Raw genomic sequence first — 21,911 nt, 5'->3', positions numbered from 1 at the left:
CTTTCCAATGTGCCTGGGAGCGTTCACTGCTCAACACCCTGCTCTGCTCCCACTCCACCCCTGCCCCCAAGGCTCCTGCCCCTTCCCCAGAGCCTGCGCATGCAAAACATCTGATTGCACCGGGCAGGAGGCCGGGGGAGGGAGGGGGAGGTGCTAATTGGTGGGGCTGCTGGTGGGCGGGAGGTGCTGGAGGACGGGGGAGCTGCTGAGGTATTACTGTGGTTCTTTGGCAATGTACATTGGTAAATTCTGGCTCCATCTCACGCTCAGGTTGGCCCTTGGGCACTGCCGTAATTAGTGGGATTAATCCAAAATTTAAAAAAAAAACCAGCCCAACCCAAATGAGTACAGAAGCAGGCACACCCTGCAGCAATCAGTGGAGCTTCATGCTGCAATTGTATTTGAACACGCATCACACCCCCACCCCACCTAAGTGTCATTTGCCCAAGATAAGATAAATTTAAGCAACTGTAGGACAGACTGGGGAGGGTGGGTAGGACGGCGTTCTGTAGGATCAGTCAGGACCTGAAGGAGAAGGCAGCCTCATAAAGGGTTCCATCCTCTAACTGCGACGGTCAAATCAGGCCCCAACCTAGGCACACAATGAAGCATGTGCTTAAAGTTAAGCACGTGCCCAATTTGGACTGAATCCAACACATGGACCTAAGTGTTCCGCTAATTCATGGCCTAGAACACAAATCACACAGATGCCCACAGCGTTTCATGCAACTCCAGCTCATTAAAAAAAGCCAAGAAGGGATTAATTTTCAACCACAACGATTCTTCCCCTGCCCCATCACCACAATTTGCAAATGGCTGGGTGGAAGTTTACCACCTGCAATCATTCGCACAGCGTTTAAGTACCAAAGGGCCAGACAGTCTACAGATGAGCAGAAGGGCCCAGGCATTCAAGAGTCGCAGCTCCCATTTAGGAACCAAAAACAAGGGCAAGGTTAATTAACATGCTCCTGAAATGCTGAGCTCTTGTGATGACCCCGGGCCCTTGTTCTGGTGCCTAAATGGAAGCTGAGACTCTTGTGAAAATTCTGGCCCAAGTGAGCAAACCTGCACCTACGAACTGGGACAAAGGGCGGCTCTTGAGAATCTGGTGGGCAACAGACAATCCTGGACTGATGGGTCTTTGCCACATGATACATCAATGATAAAACACTCCCCTTAAATCTGGTGTTGGAGGATCTCAAAGCATTGGAGCAACGCTCTTCCCATTCCATCGCCTCCATGATGACCTCAAAGTCGAGGCATTAGGCGATCAAGCAAAGCAATGCAGATTCAAGACAGGCTAGTTAACAACCTTGAACATGCTGGACTTGGCTCCTTGTGTTGGGGCCAAGAGACAGGCTGAGTGCTGAACCTGGAGACGCTAGACTTGTGATTTTTTTTTTTTTAAATAAAGAAAAGGCAACTCAACACACACTGGCTCCCACCCTCCAGAGAGAAAAGTCGCTGTGGAGCCCAAACTAAGTCAGATGTCCCCCCCTCAGAGAAGGATCTGAAGAAGACACTTTGTAGAGATCATAAAGCACATTAATCTTTCTGTTAGGACTTGCACATAGAGTTATAAAATACACAAACACCCTTTAATCCAGGTTTTAGGGCTGAGTTGATAAGCAACCCTGAGGCATGCCCCAAAAGGAGATTAAATTTGCAAATTAGACCACCACACAATCACTATATGGGTGATATTTCATACCTATTGTTACAGCAGGTAGCACTGTTACAGTCGCCCAAATTCTTTTCTTGGTGTGTGAGCAAGTGTTCCAACTCGGGAAGACATGCTGCGATAGATTTTGCTTAGACAAGGTTGCAGAAGCAGTGCAAATGTTTGCTCTGTGCCTGAGCCCTGATGGGAGCCAACTCTTGACACAGATTTGCTCCCTGAGAACTAAGCACTGGCTCTCCGCTGAGGTTCCTGGGAGAAGGGATTGCTCTGTGTGCTGTTTGACGACCCGTTCCAGGACTGGTGTACGTGTATAAATAAAACAAGTGACCTTTCGAATATACCCAGCCTCGGCATCACAGATTTCCCCTCCATAGGGAGCTGATCTGCAAGGCCCCAATATCTGGTGTTAGAGGAGAGGCAACAATACACAGAGACTATATAGTATCGCACCATTTGTTCCCACCCCTCGTGCATTAGATACACTCAATAACCCTTCTCCAACGCACTCCTGGTTTGCTGTGTAACCGGGGCAAACACGCTGCTAGTGTAACGCTCTACCAGTTCACCCCAGCAGAGAATTGGGCCCAGCGTGTGCCTACTATCTATTAACATGGTTGGTTGGTTTTGCTGAGGTTAGCTGAATTCTTTGGCTCTTCTACGGGTAGAAGTCTCTCTCTCTAATGAGCTCATAGGTTTGTTCAGAACATGAATTTGGAAGGTATTTTTAAGAAGTGGATATCTTGGGCTTGATCGATAACAGACAGTCACAGAGCATAAGGCCAAGAGGGATCATTATGATCATTTAGTCTGGCTTCCTGCCTCACAGGTCAGAGAACCTCGTCCAGCAATTTCGGCATCCACCCCATAACTTCTGGCTGAGCTAGAACATGTTTATAAAAGAGAGGCACCCAACCTTGAGTTACAGACTGTTCGTGATGTAGAATCCCCTGGGTTAGCTGTTCCAAAGATCAATTCCCCTCACTTAAAATGTAGCACTTTATTTCTAGTCTGAATTACTCCAGTTTTAGCTTCCAGCCTTTGGAGCGGATTCTCCCTTTGTCTGCTCACTTCAAGAGCAGAAACCTTCTCCTGATGTTGGTGTCTATAGACTGTGATCAAGTCGCCTCTCAACCTTCTCTTTGATTACAGCCAAGACGCAGCTCTGCTATATATAACTTTGAGACTGGGGCTGGTTTATACAAGAAAATTAGGTCAACCCAGTGACATGGCTCAGGGGTATGAAAAATCCACCCCCCCCCCCCCCCCCCGAGTGACATAGTTAAGCCAATTTAAGCCCCCATATAGACAGTGCTAGGCCAACAGAAGAATTTTTCATGCAACCTAGCCACCACCTCTCGGGAAAATGGATTGACTACAGTGATGGGAGGGTTTCTCTGGGGCAGCTGCAGTGCTGTAGTGTTGTAAGCGTACACATAGGGTACGTCTATACTTACCTCCGGGTCCGGCGGTAAGCAATCGATCTTCTGGGATCGATTTATCACGTCTTGTCTAGACACGATAAATCGATCCCGGAAGTGCTCGCCGTCGACACCAGTACTCCTGCTCGGCGAGAGGAGTACGCGGAGTCGATGGGGGAGCCTGCCTGCCACATGTGGACCCGCGGTAAGTTCAAACGAAGATAGTGAATAACGTAGCTGAAGTTGCGTATCTTAGTTCGAAGTGGGGGGTTAGTGTGGACCAGCCCATAGCCTAAGTTACTGTTCAACAACCAGGTTTTCCTAGTGCTCTAAAATCCACATGCTGTCTCACATCTTCTTGAAAACTCCTCTGCTTCCTGGGGCAGGGTTGGTGGTCCAAATTTGGGCTCATTTGAGCAAGGGATCCCAGAGACACAAGCTAAATTGATTGAGTTGAAGTCTTTCACAGGAAGGAACATGAATGGTCTTGTGTTGCTAGCACCCTTCACCCCCACGCATAGGCGCCAACTTTCCCCGGCGCCAGTGGGTGCTTGCGCCCCGCCGCCCCGACTCCATCCTTTCCCCGCCACTGCCCCGCCCCCCATTCCAACCCCTTCCCCAAAGTCCCCGCCCCAACTCTGCCCACTCCCTGCCCCTATTGGACTCCTTCCCCAAATCCCTGCCCCGCCTCTTCCCCTGGCGTGCAGCATTCCCCCTCCTCCCCCCCAGCCGCGCAAAACAGCTGTTTCGAGGGGCAAGTGCTGGGAGCTAGGGGGAAAAAGCGGGCACAAGGCGCACTCAGGGGAGGAGGCGGACTGGGCGGGGAGCTTGGCTGCCGGTGGGTGCAGAGCACCCACCATTTTTCCAGCCCCCGGAGCACCCACAGAGTCGGCGCCTATGCCCCCACGTGACCGCTCGACAGACCCTTGGCCTTGCTTTAGGCTAGATTTGTGTCCCCAACTCACAAGTAGAGGGGCTGGGGAAGGGGCTGCGTTTCAAGGCTTGGGAGCTGCGGGATTTAGAAAGCAGAAGAGCTACTAGTCCAGGTGGTGAGAGGACAGGACGGAAGTGGTGCATGCACACCCACCCCCTGCCCTTAGCAGGTTTAGCAGATTAGGAAACTAACCGTGTCAGGACTTGTCTTAAATACCATCCGTGGAAAACAAATGACGCCGGGTGACCCCATGTCTCCCGAGCAGAGCAGCTCCTCCCAGGTTCTCCCACTGCTGCATCTCTCAACGCGGAGCTGCAGGTGCTGGGCCTTGTGCATGCTGCTGAGGCTCGACGGGAGGGGCAGCCAGACAGCGGAGGTCGTTGTGGAACAGCTCTACAGCACGAGCGCCTACTGGCCAAGCAGGTTGGGCCTCGCCATGCCGGGTGCTACAGAAACACACTGAGGGAGAGTCCCTGCAGCTGCACCGACTGGTCCCACGCTGATGTGCTGCGTCACACACACACACACACACACACACACAGGAGAAGCTGGATGGATCAGTTAGTGCATTCACTGAACAGAGATAGCACAAACACCATGGCTTTCTAGGACGCTTTGCATCTATACATCTTAAAGGGCTTTGCAAAAGTGTCACGCCCCTTCAGTTTATGGGCGGAGAAAGAGAGGCAGAGTGATTTGGCCAAGGAGTTAGTGGCAGAGTCAAGAGTGGGACCCAGGAGTCTTGACTCCCAACCCCCTCACCCCAACCAGCAGACCCCACTTTCCTCACAGAGCTGGAAATAGAACCCAGGAGTCCCAACTCCCAGATCTCCTGCTGCTGATGATCACCATGCAGAGGTACCAAGGAAACGTATACTGCAAACGCACCTTGTCACAGCCACCTGGTCAGCTGGCACAAAGGAGCACATCTCCCTCAGTCCCTCTGTAGTGCCTGTTCCTACATTCCAGGGTGCCCTCGACAGCCCCCAAGTACTGCCCTCAATGCAATAACCCCCTACGCCAGGCAGGCCACGGGTGCGTTCACCCCACATGCAGGGAGCACAAGAGGAACGGGGGCCCTGATGGCTGCGTGGGGAATGGGATGAGTCGAGGGGGCTCCCAGATCACAGCAAGCAAGAGCAATAAAAGCCCCCCATCCCTCAGCCTTTTCTTCGTAGGATCCCCCAGTCCAGGGGTGGCCCTGACCCCAGAGGGATGTGCTATGGCCCAAAGGCAGACAATAGCTGGTATCGCCTTTAATCAGTAGCCCGGACGCAGAGTGACCCCGATGGCAGGGATGCTGAGCCCCCACACTCAGACCCCTGGAAGGGAGCACCAGGAAGCGGGTTGGCTACCTGCCAGGGTCCTCTGAGAAGCCAGATGGATCCAATCCGTTGAGTGCATAGCAACCTGAGCGTGGCCAGCTTCGTGCACAGGCTGCTAAGACATGGCTTCTGCCCCGCAGGACGCTGAGGTACGTGGGAGCAGGCAGGGTGGGACAAGTGAGCACACAGACGGGGTGGCGGGGAAGTGCGGAGTGGGCGAAGGGAGCAGAGACATGGGCAGCACATGGAGATCTGGAGTGCGGGAGTTGGGGAAGGGCGCAGATCTTGGCTGCAGTCACAGAGACCAGGCTGTGCCCAGGGCCCTTCCCCTCCACCCCCCACAGCTACTGAAGTGCTGCTTCAATGCATCTGCTGAGCAGGACCCTGGAAGGAGACTGTCCCCCTTCCCAGGGCAAGGGCCTAGCTAGGAAGCCCAGGACACAGGGAGCTGAGGAGGGGTGTAGCTGGGCAGGCATGTGGCAAGAGCCAGGGACACCCAATGGTGCAGCTTGTCACAAGCTGTGGTTTCCTCCTGAGTCACATGGGGTGTTCCAGGGCGGGGTGGGGCAGGGACTTCCTCAAACGAAGTCAGTACTCCTTGCCCAAGCGCATTGCGAGTGTCCACAGAGGTGAGCCAAGAGGCTCACGTTTGGGAAATAGAGGGGAGAGGTTACCACACAGTGTCTCACACACCCAGAGCACCCCATGTGCACAGCTCACTCATACACACACACCCCAAGCCAGGTGCTCGTGCTCTCTCACACATACATTCGGATTTAAGAGCACTGCAGCAACAGCCAAGCCATTGGAAGTAACTCAGTCATTCAAGAGGAAGAGCCACGTGGCAAACACACCCATGGGGAAGATCCACTGTGTTTGCAAGCCAACCAACCTAGCTGCTCTCAATGCAACATACACAAAATAGACACACAGAGACTGCAGCTGAAGATGACAGTAGCCAGGAGACGCTAGATTTCGCCATTCTGGGCCTGCTGCAGCCTAGCTAATAAGGGACAAGTCTGCAAATGAGGACTCCTGGGTTCCTTTACTGGCTGTGGGAGCAGATCTAGTGGTTAGAGCCAACAGGACTGGGAATCAGGACTCCTAGAGTCCATTCCCAGCTCTCTCTCTCTGACTGGCTGCAAAATGCTGGGCCCTCTCTGCCCTAGTTCCCCCTCTTCAAACCAGGGACGTTGATCTTCCACTCACCTCCACAAAGTACCAAGTTTGATGGGTACAGACCACTATTGGGAACAGTGCAATTTTGGCCACATCCAAATGGGAATTGGAAAATAAGCTCTTCCCCGCCCCCCCTCGCTCTGTGCTGAACTGGGACCCAGACTTTGCAAAGCAGATTGTGCCTGGTTCTCAAACCCGAGTTCTTCTACCCCTCACAAACATTAAGTGGGTGGAAGCCCCATAGTTAGAAGCAAAGCACAGACACGGGACTGGGCCCCAGCTGGGGCAGCAGACAGGTTTGCTATGTCATGGCCTGGTGCAGGACAGGCATCTCAGGGAATCGCACAAGGACTGAAACGGCTGCTGCAGGGAACACAGACAAGGGCCGAGCGCTGCCAGCTGAACAGCTTTGCAGGCATTAAGGGAGGGCCGGGAAGTGACTTAAGGTCACACGTTTTGGCTCAGGCTAGGCGGGGAGACGGCGCACAGTGGAATGTGTGGGGAGTCCCCCAACAAAGTCCTCAGAAAGAGTCCTATCGCTGTAGCATTGCTGCCCCTCTGGATTTGTCGTTAACACTGCAGTGTGATATTTTAATAAGCCACCCACCAGGAAGGGCTGTTTCCTGATTCACAAGCATCTATGTGCTGTCATTGGGGAGCCGAAGAAAGGGAAACAGAGGCAGCGGACACATGGCCTGACCCCATGAAAAGGTGTATAGCTGCTACTGCAATACAAGCAACAAACTGAAACAAGACAATGCACCAGTTTGTCCAGTATCCCATTGCTAACACCAACTCATACCAGTCAACCTCCAATAATGCTCCAAATTCTGCAGGAATGGTGGGGGCAACACCAGTTGGTAGCTCAAGCAATGGCCAGATGCATAGTTGTACCTGGGATTACTACAAGGACCCACCACATCAAGGAACGCAGATCACCTCCTACCCACTTTCCAACCTTTTCTAAGCTACTTTGCTGTTGCTGCAAGTTCCATAGGTCAGCAAACCTGTGCGGATTCAAGCCAGGCTGGCCAAGTGCACAGCCCGTTCCACTTCCCTAGCACTAGCCATTCCAGAATCTGCACGCGTGTTGTGATGCCATCCCTATCCCCAGGGTATTCCAGTCAACAGCTGCAAGGAGATGCTATGTTATTAGTAGCCACTGGGCAGGGTTGAGAACAAGTCACAGATCAACTTCCTGAAGGAGCCAACGTGCCTTTCTAGAGAATGGTTCTTTGGCCAGGGCTGGTCTGTTATAAAGACAATCGAGGAGCAAGATGCCTAAGGTTTGATTTATGAACTCACTTTTGCACCCAAGGGCAAAAGAAGCTGGCAAAGCCCTCGCGTGTCTCAAACAGTCCCTGCATATCAGACTTAATCACACTAGTGGGTTGTGGTCCTTGGCTGGAGGCCCTAAGCAATACCACAATGCACATAAATAATAATTACAGGTGCCTAGAGACACCAGCCAAGATCAGGGCCCCATTGTGCCAGGCGCTGCACAGACAGAGGACAAGAGACCCAAAGAGCTCATTGTCTCAACAGATAAGCCAGACAAATGAAGGATTATGATCCCTATTTCACAGATGAGAAACTGAGGCCCAGAGATTCATGGCTCCATTCACATTTTTTGTTCAGGTTTAACTCAGTTGGTTAGGGGTGGGATTTTCTGCCACCATAATTAAATTGGAAAAACCTGTGGACGCAGTGGTACTGGTATAAAGGCACTCAAAGGCTCATGGTATGGTGCTGTACCACTTTAATTGTAGCCGTTTCTAAACCAATGTAGTTAAAGTGCTGCACGCCCTTAAGCATGTGCCTAACTTTAAGCACAAGCTTCAGTCCCTCTGAAGCCAGGTTTAAAGTTAAGCATGGAGTTTACTTACTCAGGGCCTCAGCCAAAGGAGTGGCAGAGCTGGGAATCGAAACCCAGTCACCTAAGTCCCAGCCCAGGGCCTTCACTTCTCCGGAATTCCCTGCTCCTTTATTCAATCTGAAATACACAGCCAGGTCTCACAGATAAGGAGATGCAGAAGATGGGTGCCCTAAGATTTGATTTCATCCTTCCTGATTATTTTGAAAGCCCCAAATCCTTTTACAAAATTACAAGCCACCTACACCAATTCCCTTCAGCCGCTATAAAGATGTGGCCACCTCTGGATTGGAATGTGGCAGCTGCTAGTGCTTAACAGCCATATGGTAACACTACACAGCACTTCAGGATAGGAACTGGTTACTAGTACCTAGCTCTTATCTAGTGCTTTCCATTAGCAGATCTCAAACTATTTTCAAAGGAGGTCAGCATCATTACCCCGTTGTACAGATGGGGAAACTGAGGTACAGAAGGACATGACTCACCCATGGTCACCCAACTAGGCCAGAACAAGGAAAATTCTACAAGCACTTAAAGCAACAGGAGAGCTTCAGGAGGGGAACCGAGGTTACCCTACTGCAATCCAGGTTTAGAACAAACAACAAATATATTGACCAAACTATGACAGCAATGAGGTGCGGAGGTATCATGTGACTTATAGACACTGCTGTCAAGTCGGGATCAGCTGCAGGCTGTCATGGAAATCCACACCTAGCCCTTGAATCAGCACCCGGCTGGGCACTGGGGAGGTCTTATCCGCCAGATCGTTCAGCAAACATTCTCAAGCCCACCTGACCCAGCCAGTCACCACAGGGTTGTGAAATTATTGTGCTGCTGGCATGTTGGCCAAAGGTTTGGCTCAGGGACTTTGCCCTCATTCTGGAGGGTCACAGAGAGATGATTAACCTAGCTCCGCGACCTGAGACCTGGGGTAAAAAGACTCCCTGAGTGCTGAAGAAAAACCCAACAGGATCTGCCTTAGTGGGAACTGCTCTCCTCGCTGCATGTCTAAGGGTCAGATTCTGATCTCAGGGGCATGGGCAGAAATCCTGGGTAACCCTTCAGACTCAGCAGTGCATCAGATCCAACGTTCCTCTAGCGCACAGATCACACCCACACTGCCGAAGCAGCCATAGGAAGTGGCAGGCGTTTGCCTTGAGGACATTCGTTCTTGCCAAATATCTCCCCACCCCACCCAGCTGAATTATTCTTCCAACCCACCAGCACACGCTGGCACCAGGGTCTCCCACTTTGAACATTTCTTGTCTCCTAACAGGGATGAAAAATCCCCAGGATACAGCAACAGGGCCATGGAATGGGCACACCTTTAAAGGGACACTGTTAAAAAAAAATAAACGGCAGCTTCCTCCACTCAACCAGTCTACTCGGGATGGGGATACACACCCACAGCCGCAGACTTTAAACTCAGACAGGCGCTTTACTGGAAGCTTGGTCTACACTACAGAGTTAGGTCACTGTCGCTACCGCTGATGTAAGCTGACCATTACACCAACTTAATACCTATTGCATTATTTACATCGCCTCTTGGCTGTTGGCCTCGGGGCAGGAGGCTCCAACTGTCAGTGCCCCACACAGTTAAGTCAACGGAAGCACTTCTGGTGAGGACGCACACCATCGACAGAGCAGGCGCAGTGTGGACATGAACACCGCAATAATTACTGCAATGGCTGTAAATTGACCTAACTTAGGTCAACTGAATTTTGTAGTGTAGAAAAGACCTTAGGTCACTAAGGGCATTTGCACGTGTATAATCAATGCAAAACCCCGATGTAGGAGCTCTGCAGCAGGTAAAGCAGGCTTATGCCATCCATCTTATTTCCATACGGGACCAGATTAAATTGCTCCAGGATAAGTGTTTGCATGGGCATAACTACACTGATGCACTAATGCCAGCATGAATTTTTTCTTCCATTAGTATTGCAAAATCTCAGCACAGCTGTGACAGAAAGAGCCAGAACAAAATCTAGCTCATGCATCAGAATTAACTAACTCTGATTGCCTGAGGCAGAAGAAGTCCTAGTCTTCACCCTCAAGATCCCAGAATGCAAGGATGACAGAACAATACCCCTCACCTAATTTTTAGTCGTCAACTAAGCAAGTTCAGCACGGCCAACATTCATGATTTTAAGGGAAAAAAGCAAGTCTCACAATATTTTGTGAGACTTGCTTTTTTCCCTTAAAGCCCCAACTCCTGGAGTCCTGTGATCTCGGCACAATTTTAAAAAAAGAAGGCAAATTTCTAGCTAAAATGATGGTGGAGAAAAGCTTGGACAATTGACCCTATAAGGGTCCAAGACATAGGAAGTCAATAAAAACAACCCATTATTACGGTCTCATGGTTTGGTTTTGTTTTGAACCACCCTCATCAGATTTGAGCACTCCAGGGGGTTGGCAGATTCTCTCCAGAAGACATCATCTAGCTATTTAGAGTGTAGGCTGTTCAGGGCAGGAATTGGCTCTCACTGTATCTGTACAGAGCCTGGCACAACAGGACCTGAGCTGAAATCAACAAGATGAAAGATTACAGTGGCTACCGTAATAGAGCTAAGAAAACAACAGTCAATATGGAACCCCATGGTATCATTTTTACTAGAGCAATGCTGTATTTTCAGAAAGATTTCATACCTGCTAGAGAAAGACAAAAATAATGGTCCTGAAATCAGTACACCGCTACCTTGATATAACGCGACCTGATATAACAAGGATTCGGATATAACGCGGTAAAGCAGTGCTCCGGCGGGGCTGCGCACTCCGGTGGATCAAAGCAAGTTCAATAGAACGCAATTTCACCTTTAACGCGGTAAGGTTTTTTGGTTCCCGAGAACAGCGTTATATCGGAGTAGAGGTGTACATCTTAGCCAGGTCTACACTAGAAAGGGTTTTCCAGTGTAGCTATAACCAGCAAACCTTCCTAGTGCAGATGCATCATATACTGGCAAAAGAGGGCTTTTGCCAGTATGGCGTATATCAATCAAAATCAGTTACACCAGCAAATCCACTTTCATGCCGGAATAACTGTGCCCACACTGTGGTTTTGCTGGTACAGAAGAGATGTTAAATAAATAATCAGTCCCTTAAGCTACATTACTATACCAGCAAAAGATTCTAGTCTAGATCTGGCCTTCCAGTAGTGATATGACATTTGGGGAGGAAATTGCTGTAAAACTATTTCTATTTATTAGGTGTATTACGGCACCTCTCAGCCCCAGTCATGAATAGGGACCCCATGGTGCAAGGCGCTGTACAAAGCACAGAACAAGACGACAAGTCACTGCCCTAAAGCTATTCCAATCTACCCATCAGCAATGAGTGTGTGGAGTGGATTCCACTGATCTCCCCTGCTGTGACAATACCCTGAACTGCATGATAACCCCTAAAAACACATAACAGTGCTACTTTAGTGTGTGTATTATGGCGGCACCCAGAGGTCCCAGCTCAGGTGCTGCACAAACGTAGAGCAAGAGACGGGCGGGAGAAAGGATCTCCATTTTACAGATGGGAACCCAAGGCCCAGAGAGATCATTTAACTTGCCCAAACAAGGTCACACAGGGAGTCGGTGGCTGAGCTGGGAATCAAAACCCAAATCTCACGAGTCCCAGCCCAGCACCTTCAGCCCCAGACCATTCTTCCTCTGTGTTTGCTTAGGGGATTGGTAACCGATGCTGTGGTATCCCCTCTGAAGGAATCAACTGACCACTTTGCAGGGATCTCTGGCCTGGTCAACTGGGGATTCATTCCCCGGCATGGTTGCTACTGCTGCAAATTCCCTAGCGTGGACACCGTTTGTGCCAGGTTAACAGCACTGACGGAAACTGTGCTGCGCTGGTGTAATCCACGTACACATTAGGGGTTTGCATTAGTGCAGCTACCCCAGTGCCCGATATCTGCAATGTAGAGCAGGTCCACCTGCATGCACTCACCTCCCAGAGGGATGCCAACAGAAACCCTAGCGCTTAATGCTTATTCACACTGGCATCACCAAGCCAACATTCAATAATACATGAAGCCCCAGTCCCTCTCCACTGAGATACGCATTAGTTCCAGTTTTATAGCTAGGGAAACCGAGGTACAGAAAGTGGGAGAGTCTTGCTCAAAGACACAGAGGTAACTCAGGACATCCCAGCTCCCAGGTCTGAGCTCTGGCTGCTACAGCAGGCTGCCTCTTGGCAAGCTGAGTAGCTACTCTTGATGCTGGAGCCATAAAATTATACAAAATTCAGCCTGGAAGGGACCTTGAGAGGTCATCTAGTCCAGCCCCCTGCACAGAGGCAGGACCAAGAATACCTAGACCATCTCTGGCAGGCGTTTTTTTAACCTGCTCTTAAAAGCCTGCAGCCACGGGCATTCCACCACCTTCCTTTGGAAGCCTATTCTGGCATTTAACTAACCTTATAGCTGGAAAGATTTTCCTATTATCTAACCTAAATCTCCATTGCTGCAGATTAAACCCATTACTTCTTGTCCAACCCACAGTGGACATGGAGAACAATCTAGCACAGCCCTTACCATATTTGAAGACAGTTATCAAGTCCCTCCTTGGTCGTCTTTGTCTCACGACTGAACATGCCCAATTTTTTTTACCCTTTCCTCACAGATCAGGTTTTCTAAACCTGATATCGTTTTTGTTGCTTTCCCTGTGGACTCTCTCCAGTTTGTCCATATCTTGCCTGAAGTGTGGCACCCGGAAGTGGACACAGTCCCCCAGCTGAGGCATTACCAGTACTAAACAGAGTGGGAAAATTACCTCCCATATCCTACACACAACACTCCTGCTAACACACACCAGAATGATACTGGCCTTTTTCAAAATTGCATCATATCGTTGGCTCCGATTCAATTTGTAATCCACTATAACCCCCAGATCCTTGTCAGCCGTATTACCGCCTAGGCAGTTAGTCCCCATTTTGTAGCTGCGCATTTGATTTTTCCTTCTTAAGTGAAGTATTTTGCAATTCTCTTTACATAATTTCATCTTGTTGATTATGAACCAATTTGTCAAGGTTGTTTTGAATTCTAATCCTCTCCTCCAAAGTGCTAACAACCCGTCCCAGATGGGCGTCACCTGCAAATTTTATAAGCATACTCTCCACTTCATTATCCAAGTCATAACTGAAAATATTGATTAGTACTGGATCCAGAACTGACCCTTGTGGCACCCACTAGATATGCCATCCCAATCTGATAGCGAACCACAGATAACTCCTCTTTGACAATGGTTTTTCAATCAGTTGGGGACCCACCTTATAGTCGTCGTCTTCTTCAGCTATCCCTCGATACGAGGATGATGTCTGCCGAGGGGGGTAATCGGTGAGTTTTTAAGTGGCCGAGGAGCCCAATTCTTGCCCTGCAGATTTTCCCACAGAAGTGACAGGTGTCATCTTGGAGGAGATATAGTTGTTGGCTGGAGTGTTGTGCCCTTTCTTTCCTCCTTTGTCGCTTCTCTGTCTCATGAGCACGTCTGTTCTCCTCAAAGTGAGCTGTGGCTTGGTGTATGGTGTGGCATCACTGTGTTCTGTTCCGTGCTGACTCCTCCCACTTGGTTGGGTTGATGCCTCCCTTTTTAAGATGTACTTTCAGTAGGTCTTTGAAACTCATCTGCTGCCCTCCGCAAGCCCTTCTTCCCTGACTTAACTGAGAGAAGAGCACTTGCTTCAGGAGGCAAGTGTCAGATATACGTACAGTGGCCAGCCCAGTGGAGTTGGTATTTCATGACCTGTGCTTCTATACTGCTGATGTTGGCTGCAGAGAGAACGCTGATCTTAGTGCGTCGGTCTTCCCAGCTGTTGCTGAGAATGCTTCTGAGGCAGAGTTGCTGGAACCACTCCAGCCGCTTGAGATGTCGTCTGTAGGTTACCCAGGTCTCACATCCATAGAGAAGGGTGGGGGTGACAACTGCCTTGTACACCAAGATCTTGGTACCTTGATCCCTACACTGGAGACTCGTTTGAGTAGTCTTCCAAAAGATGTGCTGGCACAGCGGATCTTGTATTCAATGTCTGTGTCAATGCTGGCTGTTTGGGAGAGGTGGCTGCCAAGGTACGGCAAATAGTCCACATTTTCTAGGGGTTCTCTGCTGACGGTGATTTGTGGAGTATGAAGAGTAGTTTGTGCAGGTGAGGGCTGGTAGAGTACCTTGGTTTTCCCAATGTTGAGAAAGAAACCCAGGCTGTGATAGGCATCTGCAAAAAGATTTAGGGTGCTTTGCCGGTCGGCCTTTGTGTGTTCAAGAATGACACAGTCATCTGCATACTGAAGGTCAGAGATGCCAATTTTTGTGATTTTAGATTTTGTTTGGAGACATCGAAGATTCAGGAGTTAGCCATCCAGATTCTGTCAGGAAGGCAGTCGCAAATGAGAATCAGGATCACAGCAAGGTAAATAGAGAAGAGTGTTGGAGCAATGACACAGCCCTGCTTGACACCGGTGCGAATGGTTCGGTCTCTGAGCTGTTGCATAAAATGGTGGCAGTCATCTCATCATGAAGTAGTCTGTTGATGGAAATGAATTTCCGTGGCCAAAACCTACACAGCACCTTCCATAGGGCATCACGATTGATAGAGTCAAAGGCCCTGGTTTGGTCGATGAATGCCATAAACAGTTCCTGGTGTTGCTCTCTGCACTTCTCCTGAATCTGTCGTGCCACGAAGATCATGTCGGTTGTGGCTCAGGATGGCCTGAAGCCACACTGATTCGGGGAGGAATTCCTCAGCAAGGGGAAGGAGACAGGTTAGTAGGATCTGGGCAAGAATCTTCCCTGCAATTGAGAGGAGAGCAATACTGCTGTAGTTCCCACACAAAGATTTGTCCCCTTTCTTGAATATTGTAACAATGCTGGTGTTCTTAAGGTCAGGTAGAATTTCTTCAGAGGTCCAGATTTTGTCAAGGAGTTAGCAAAGTTTGTGGTGGAGTATTGTTTCACCAGCTTTAAAAACTTCAGCTGGGATGCTGTCTGGGCCTGGTGCCTTGTGATTTTTTTGTCTGGGTGATGGCATGCCAGACTTCCTCAGAAGATGGGGGATCAGCAAGGTGTTCCATTGCTAGGCGTGGTGGAATAAACTCAATGGTGTCTTCAGAGACCGTGGATTCGCGGTTTAGTAGGCTCTCAAAATGCCCCTTCCAGAGTTTAATGGCTGCATTGTCCTTGAGAAGGGTGGAGCCATCCTGAGAACGTAAGGGGATTGGGCCCTTTGAGCTTGGCCCATATATAGCTTTTGTTGCTTGAAAGAAGCTTCTCATGTCATCCTAGTCTACGAAACCCTAGATCTCAGAGGCCTTCTCTTGTCACCACTTGTCTTTGATGTCACATAGCCACCTTTGGACTTTGGCTTTAAGCAGGTGATAGGGCTCATGTTTTTGTTTGTTAGAGGAATCATTTTGCCAGTTACAAAATGCACCTTACAGTAATTTCATCTAGACCACATTTCCCTAGTTTGCTATTGAGATTGTCATGTAGGCCTGTGTCAAAGGCCTTACTAAAAATCAAGATACATCACATCTACTGCTTCTCCCCCAGCTACTAGGCCAGTAACCCTAATCTGTTCTTGACAATTCCATGGTGGCTATTAATCATCATCCTATTATCCTCCAGGTGCTTACAAATTGATTGTGTAATAGTTTGTTCCAGTATCTTTCCAGGTATCCAAGTTTGGCTGACTTGTCTATAATTCCCCAGGTCGTCTTTGTTCCCCTTTTTAAAGGGAGGTACAGTACTATGTTTTCCCTTCTTGAGTCCATTCACACCTCAGCCCTCCTCCATGAGTTCTGGAAGATAATTGCTAAGGGCTCTAAGACTGTTACTGAAATACCCTAGTATAAACTTCATCAGGCCCTGCTGCCTTGAATATGTCTAACTTATCTAAATATTCTTTAACCTGTTATTTCCTTATTTTGGCTTGCGTTCCCCCCCCCCCTTGTTGCTAATATTAATTGTGTTAAATATCTGGTTACAATTACAATATACCTTTCTAGTGAAGTCTGAAGCAAAATAGACATTGAACACCTTGTCCGTTATTAGCTCTCCTTCCCTGCTAAGTAGAGAATCTATGCTTTCATCCACCTTTCTCTTGCGCCTAATGTATTTAAATAACCTCTTCTTATTGCCTCTTATGCCCCTTGTTACACAGAACTCATTTTGTGCCTTAGCCTTTCTGATTTTGTCCCTACATGCTTGTGCTATTCCTTTGTACTCCTACAACAAGTGGGAATATGGATGAATTGCCAAGAGAATTCCCATCTTGTACCACCAGCCCAATAGTCTATGATGCCACTGTAGTTACCTGCACTTCTACAACATTGGCAGAGCTGAGGGGTGGGGGAATTCAGGGCAGGAATGGCAGTAGAGGCTGCAAGTTAGGATTGAAGCAGCAGTGATGTGGGAGTGGGTAGACAGGACTGGAAGAGCGAGGAGTGCTGCTGGCTGAGGTTTAGCAGAGCAGTAGCACTTGCCCACCCTATGCCCGGGTGACATTAGCACATCCTCACTTCCACAGATGCTAAATTCCCAGGCTTCAGCCTTCCTAGGGAAGGCAGTGCTGGGCATACAGCTATGCTGGCCGCCCTCCCCCGCTGCAGAGGAACTAGGAGGACAAAGAAGGAAAACAATCTCACAAAGCAGGATTAGGCACTAACACAAACAGGCCACACTCTCGGGTTTCACTAAGTAAAGGACATTGGATGACTGAAACCAGAGCTGAGGATCAGGGAACCAGACCAGGGTCCTGATTCTCCTCAGTTCAGGGTTGAGATTTCCAGAATCAGGGACCTAACAGGAGGCACCTAAATCAGTGGCCTGATTTACAGCTGTCACTGGGAGCTGCGGGGACACAGTACCTCTGAAAATTAGATCCTCCCCTTGCAAAAAGCCAGCGCACAGACCCCTCCCCACTTAAATCCATAGTCTCCGAGTTCAGGGACAAAAGGGCACTTACGGGATGTCTAAGAGCTACCACAGTACAAATCGAAATGCAACCAGGGGAGATTTAATCCTGTAGCACCCAGAGTGAGGGGAGGGATAAGATCCCAGCTCAGGTGGGGTATGTAACCCATTGCACTAATACAGATTTAATAGGACCATCACACAGGGAGGTAGCACGGGCTGGGAGTCAGGAGATAGGAGATCTATTCTCAGCCCTGACCTTCGGCAAGTCTCTCCATTTCCCCTCCCACTTCACGTCCATTAGATGGTTGGCTGTTTGGAGCAGGGACCATCCCCTAGAGGGTTCACCTACACTGCAATAAAAAAACCCAGAGTCTCAGAACTTAGGTCAACATGGGCTCGGGCTGCGAAGCTAAAAAATAGCAGCGTAGACATTCTAGCTTGGGCTGAACCCTGGGTTCGGAAAACTCACTGTAAGGGATGGGTCCCAGATCCCGGGCTCCAGCCCAAGCCCAAACAACTACACAGAAACAACTACCAGCTGCAGGTCTTTTATTGCAGTGTAGACTTACCTTATGTGAATGTACCACATCTAACATGATGGGGCCCATATCTCAGTTGCGGCCTCTAAACACCAATGGAATGTTATATATTTGTAAAGTGTTTTTAGCTCTCCAGATGACAAGCACTAGATAAGAGCTGGAGGGTTGCGTATATACACCGCTCTAGCTCTTGCCTACCAATTTTCATCTGGAGATCTCAAAGCACTTTACACAAGTGGTCAGTCTCATTATCCCCATCCTATAGATGGGGAAACCAAGGCATAGGGAGGGGAAGCAACTTGCCCAAGGTCACCCAGCAGGCCCACGGCAGAGCTGCGAACAGAACCCAGGTCTCCTGAGGCTCTATCCGTCAGGCCACAGAGAGAGGATGAGCGAGAGGGGAGGAGCAGAGCTGTCCCATGAAAGGATCTTGACGTCTGGAATTACAGGTTTGAATGACAACCAAGAACAGGCCCCCACTGGCATGACCCTCCAGCCTTGGGAAATCAGTGCCTCTGGCATCTTCGCTGTACAATCAATATTTTACTTTCAGTGAAACAAGGGATGAGTGCGCCAAGCCCCCTGATCGACCTGCTGGCTCAGGGAGGTCTGCCCTGCCCCGTGCCAGAGCTAATATTAGTTTGTCTACTTAAAGATTCAATTGACTGCGGGGGAGGGAATGACACTTCTTCCAAGGAACTTGGTTTCTATTTGCCTGTCTCCTCACCCTCCTCTTCAGTCTTGAAGCTTTGCTAAGTAAGGAAGATTTGTAAGGAGGAGGGAGGGAAAAGAACAGCAAGAAATCCATGCTGCTGCTAAAACAAATGGGAGCAAGGGCTGTAGCTGGCATGGATCAAAACTGCCATATGTCAGCTGAGACCATCTGGGGTGCAATGGAGGAAAAATATCCCAACTATTAGCATAGTTAAGCACCAGAACAGGTTACCAACAGGGATGTAGAACCCCTGTCAGGGGTTTTTAAGAACAGGTTAGACAAACACCTGTCAGGGATTCTGTAGGCTTACTTGGCCTGCCTCAGCGCAGGGGACTGGACCAAATGACCTCTCGAGGTCCATTCCAGCCCTGCATTTCTATGATTTGATGACGATCAAAGGCACAAAGGGCAGGTAGGTGCCCCATGATGCTACAGCCCTACTCCCCTATCACCTTGCATTAGAGCAGGGGTTGGCAACCTTTCAAAAGTGGTGTGCCAAGTCTTCATTTATTCACTCTAAAATAAGGTTTTGCGTGCCAGTAATACATTTTAATGTTTTTAGAAGGTCTCCTTTCTATAAGTCTATAATATATAACTAAACTATTGTTGTATGTAAAGTAAATAAGGTTTTTAAAATGTTTTAAAAGCTTCATTTAAAATTAAAACAAAACAGAGCCCCCCCGGACCGGTGGCCAGGACCTGGGCAGTGAGTGCCACTGAAAAATCAGCTCGCATGCCGCCTTTGGCACATGTGCCATAGGTTGCCTACCCCTGCATTAGAGGATCCCAAAGAGCTTAACATTGATTTGGCCTCACAACCCCCTTGTATGGGAGGAAAATCCCATTACCCCCATTTTACGGATGAGGGAAACCGAGGCACAGAGCAGAGAAGCAACTTGCTCAAGGTCACCCAGCGAGTCAGTGGCCAAACCAGGATTAGAACTCAGGGGGTCCTGGCACCCAGCCCACTGCTGTGCCCAACAGACTATGGTCTGGTTTAGTAGAGGAAGGTGGGTGAGCATTATCTTCTCTTTATAGATGGGTTACATTAAAAGCTTTTTGGGACAGGGGCTGTCTCTCACCAAGAAGGGCAAGTGACCTGTCTGATGTCACATATCCAACCTGGTGACAGGAACAGAACCCAGGAGTCTGATCTCGCAAATGGCTCTAATCACTACACATCACTCCCTTCATCTCTAGATCTCAAAGCGCTTTACAGAGGAGGTCAGTATCCCTGTCTCCCCATTCAACGCACAGGGAAACAGACACAGACAGGAAGTGACTTGTCCAAAGACCCCCAGCCAGCCAGTGGCAGAGTTGGGAATAGAACTCAGGGCTCCAAGACCAAGTCTAGTATCCTACATACCAGGCCACAGGGCCTCTCATCGTATTAACAACAATGTAAAGGGAGATTTTCCAGAAGCATCAAAGGGATTTTTAGGTGCACAAGTGCCATCCAAAGCCAATACGACTTGGGTCCCTAAATCCCTGGGGTACTTTTGATCACCTCCTTCCTTATTGCTTGGTTTGTTTACTAACCCGTACAGCTAATCAGAAGTATTTTAGTTTTTAATGAACACTGTGTGAGATTCCCTAGATCGCTAACAGAATTTTTGCAAAAATAGCTACTTACAAAATATATTTAAAGAAAGAGCCTATGGGGGGGGGAGGGGAAATCAATCCCTCAGATACTCTTCTGCCAATCCCTTTAGCTCAGGGGAGTGCAAAAGTTAACGAGTGCTGCGCTCCATTTTAGGGATGGGATGACTAAAGCAGCATCATTAAGTCAGTTAATATGCTTTTCAGCTCATTTTTCATTTATAGATTCATAGATGCCAAGATTGTGATCATCTAGTCTGGCCTCCTGAATAGCACAGGCCCCAAAACTGCCCCGAATTAATTCCCGTTTGAACTAGAACTTTTCTTCAATGCTGGGGGTGTTTTTAAAAGATAAACATCCAACCATTGTATGGCTCTGGTCCGTTCCAATTGTCCCACTGTCACACCTGGCTGATGAGACATTTCCAAAAGTTTGGGCAGCAAATGGTTCAGGCACTGGACAGGAACTCAAAAGACCCAGGTCTAATTCCCAGCCCAAGTCACTTGGCCTCTCTGTGCCTCAGTTTCTCTTCTAAAGGGAAGAGGATAATTATTTCTCTCTCCCACCTTTGTCTAAGGAATTCAGGCCAAGGACTTTGTCGCACTATGCATGTTGGGTTGGTTTAGAGTTTGGATATGTTTAGTCTTCAGAAGACTGGGGGGGCGGGTAACAGTCTAAGTACACAAAAGGTTGTTACAAGGAGGAAAGAGAAAAAAATATTCTTAACTTCTGAGGATAGGACAAGAAGCAATGGACGTAAATTGTAGCAAAGGCGATTTAGGTTGGACACTAGGAAAAACTTCCTGTCAGGGTAGTTAAGCACTGAAATAAATTGCCTAGGGAGGTTGCAGAATCTCCATCACTGGATATTTTTAAGAGCAGGTTAGACAAACACCTGTCAGCGATGGTCTAGATAATATTGAGTCCTGCCTTGAGTACAGGGGACTGGACTAAAAGACCTCTCGAGGTCCCTTCCAGTCCTATGATTCTATGTATAGTACTGATCACAATGGGACCCTGATCCAGTTGGGGCTTCTAGGCACTGTTATGATGCAAATAATAAAATAGGAGAATTATGACTGCTTCACATCAGCACATAGTCATAAGCACAAGACCACAGAACTCAGATGCTTAGACTGGCTACCTAAACTAGTCTACAAAAAAAACCCTCCATCCTATGCTAATCAAGAGTAAACCGATTGATAAACTCATTGCCAAAATAGCATCCTCATTGTTGCTTCAGTGTGTCACAGCAGCACATTGAGACCCCACCAGGCATTGCACAGACTGTGTGAGGACCACACCCTGCCCGTAAAGAGCCCCCAATCTAAACAGACCAGACAGACAAGGACTGATTATCATCCCCATTTTCCAGTGTAAAGCCCCGATCCTACCAGCACTTATGCACATGTTTAATTTTACCTCCATGAGTCACTGTTAGGCACATGATAAGAAGCGTTTGCAGGATCAGGGCCTAACAAAAACTAGGCAGACAGACAATGGGTGGAAATGGAAAAGAGAGGCCCAGAAAAGGGAATCACAAGGTCAAACAGGAAATCAGTGGCAGAGCTGTGAAGAAAACCAAGGTCTCCCAAGTCTCAGACTGGTGCCCTACCCACTAGACCACAAAGCCACTCTGATGGAGAACTGTGCAGCTCGCTGGCTGATGAGCTAGAGAGAGCCAGACCATTAAGAAAAGAGATTTTTGTCGGTCAAAGAATGTAAGCAACCAACTGAGCAGAGAGCT

General features: G+C 48.7%; 1 protein-coding gene across 4 annotated transcripts in view; it reads right to left on the bottom strand.

The window, feature by feature from the left end:
- CERS2 (ceramide synthase 2) overlaps nucleotides 1-21,911 on the bottom strand; it is a 48,955-nt gene that overhangs the window by 21,741 nt on the left and 5,303 nt on the right. Inside the window, exon 1 of one of the 4 annotated variants that reach the window (XM_065573754.1) lies at nucleotides 13,673-13,907. The exons of the other annotated variants lie outside the window; for them this stretch is intronic. The gene's annotated coding sequence lies outside the window, so the exon portion shown is untranslated. Of the gene's footprint in view, nucleotides 1-13,672; nucleotides 13,908-21,911 lie in introns of those variants that run through there. 4 annotated transcript variants of the gene reach the window in all.

This window comes from Chrysemys picta, chromosome 20, assembly GCF_011386835.1.
Source record: "Chrysemys picta bellii isolate R12L10 chromosome 20, ASM1138683v2, whole genome shotgun sequence".
Taxonomy (NCBI): Eukaryota; Metazoa; Chordata; order Testudines; family Emydidae; genus Chrysemys; species Chrysemys picta.
Note: the sequence above shows the minus strand (reverse complement) of the source record. Positions and strands in the feature narration are given on the sequence as shown.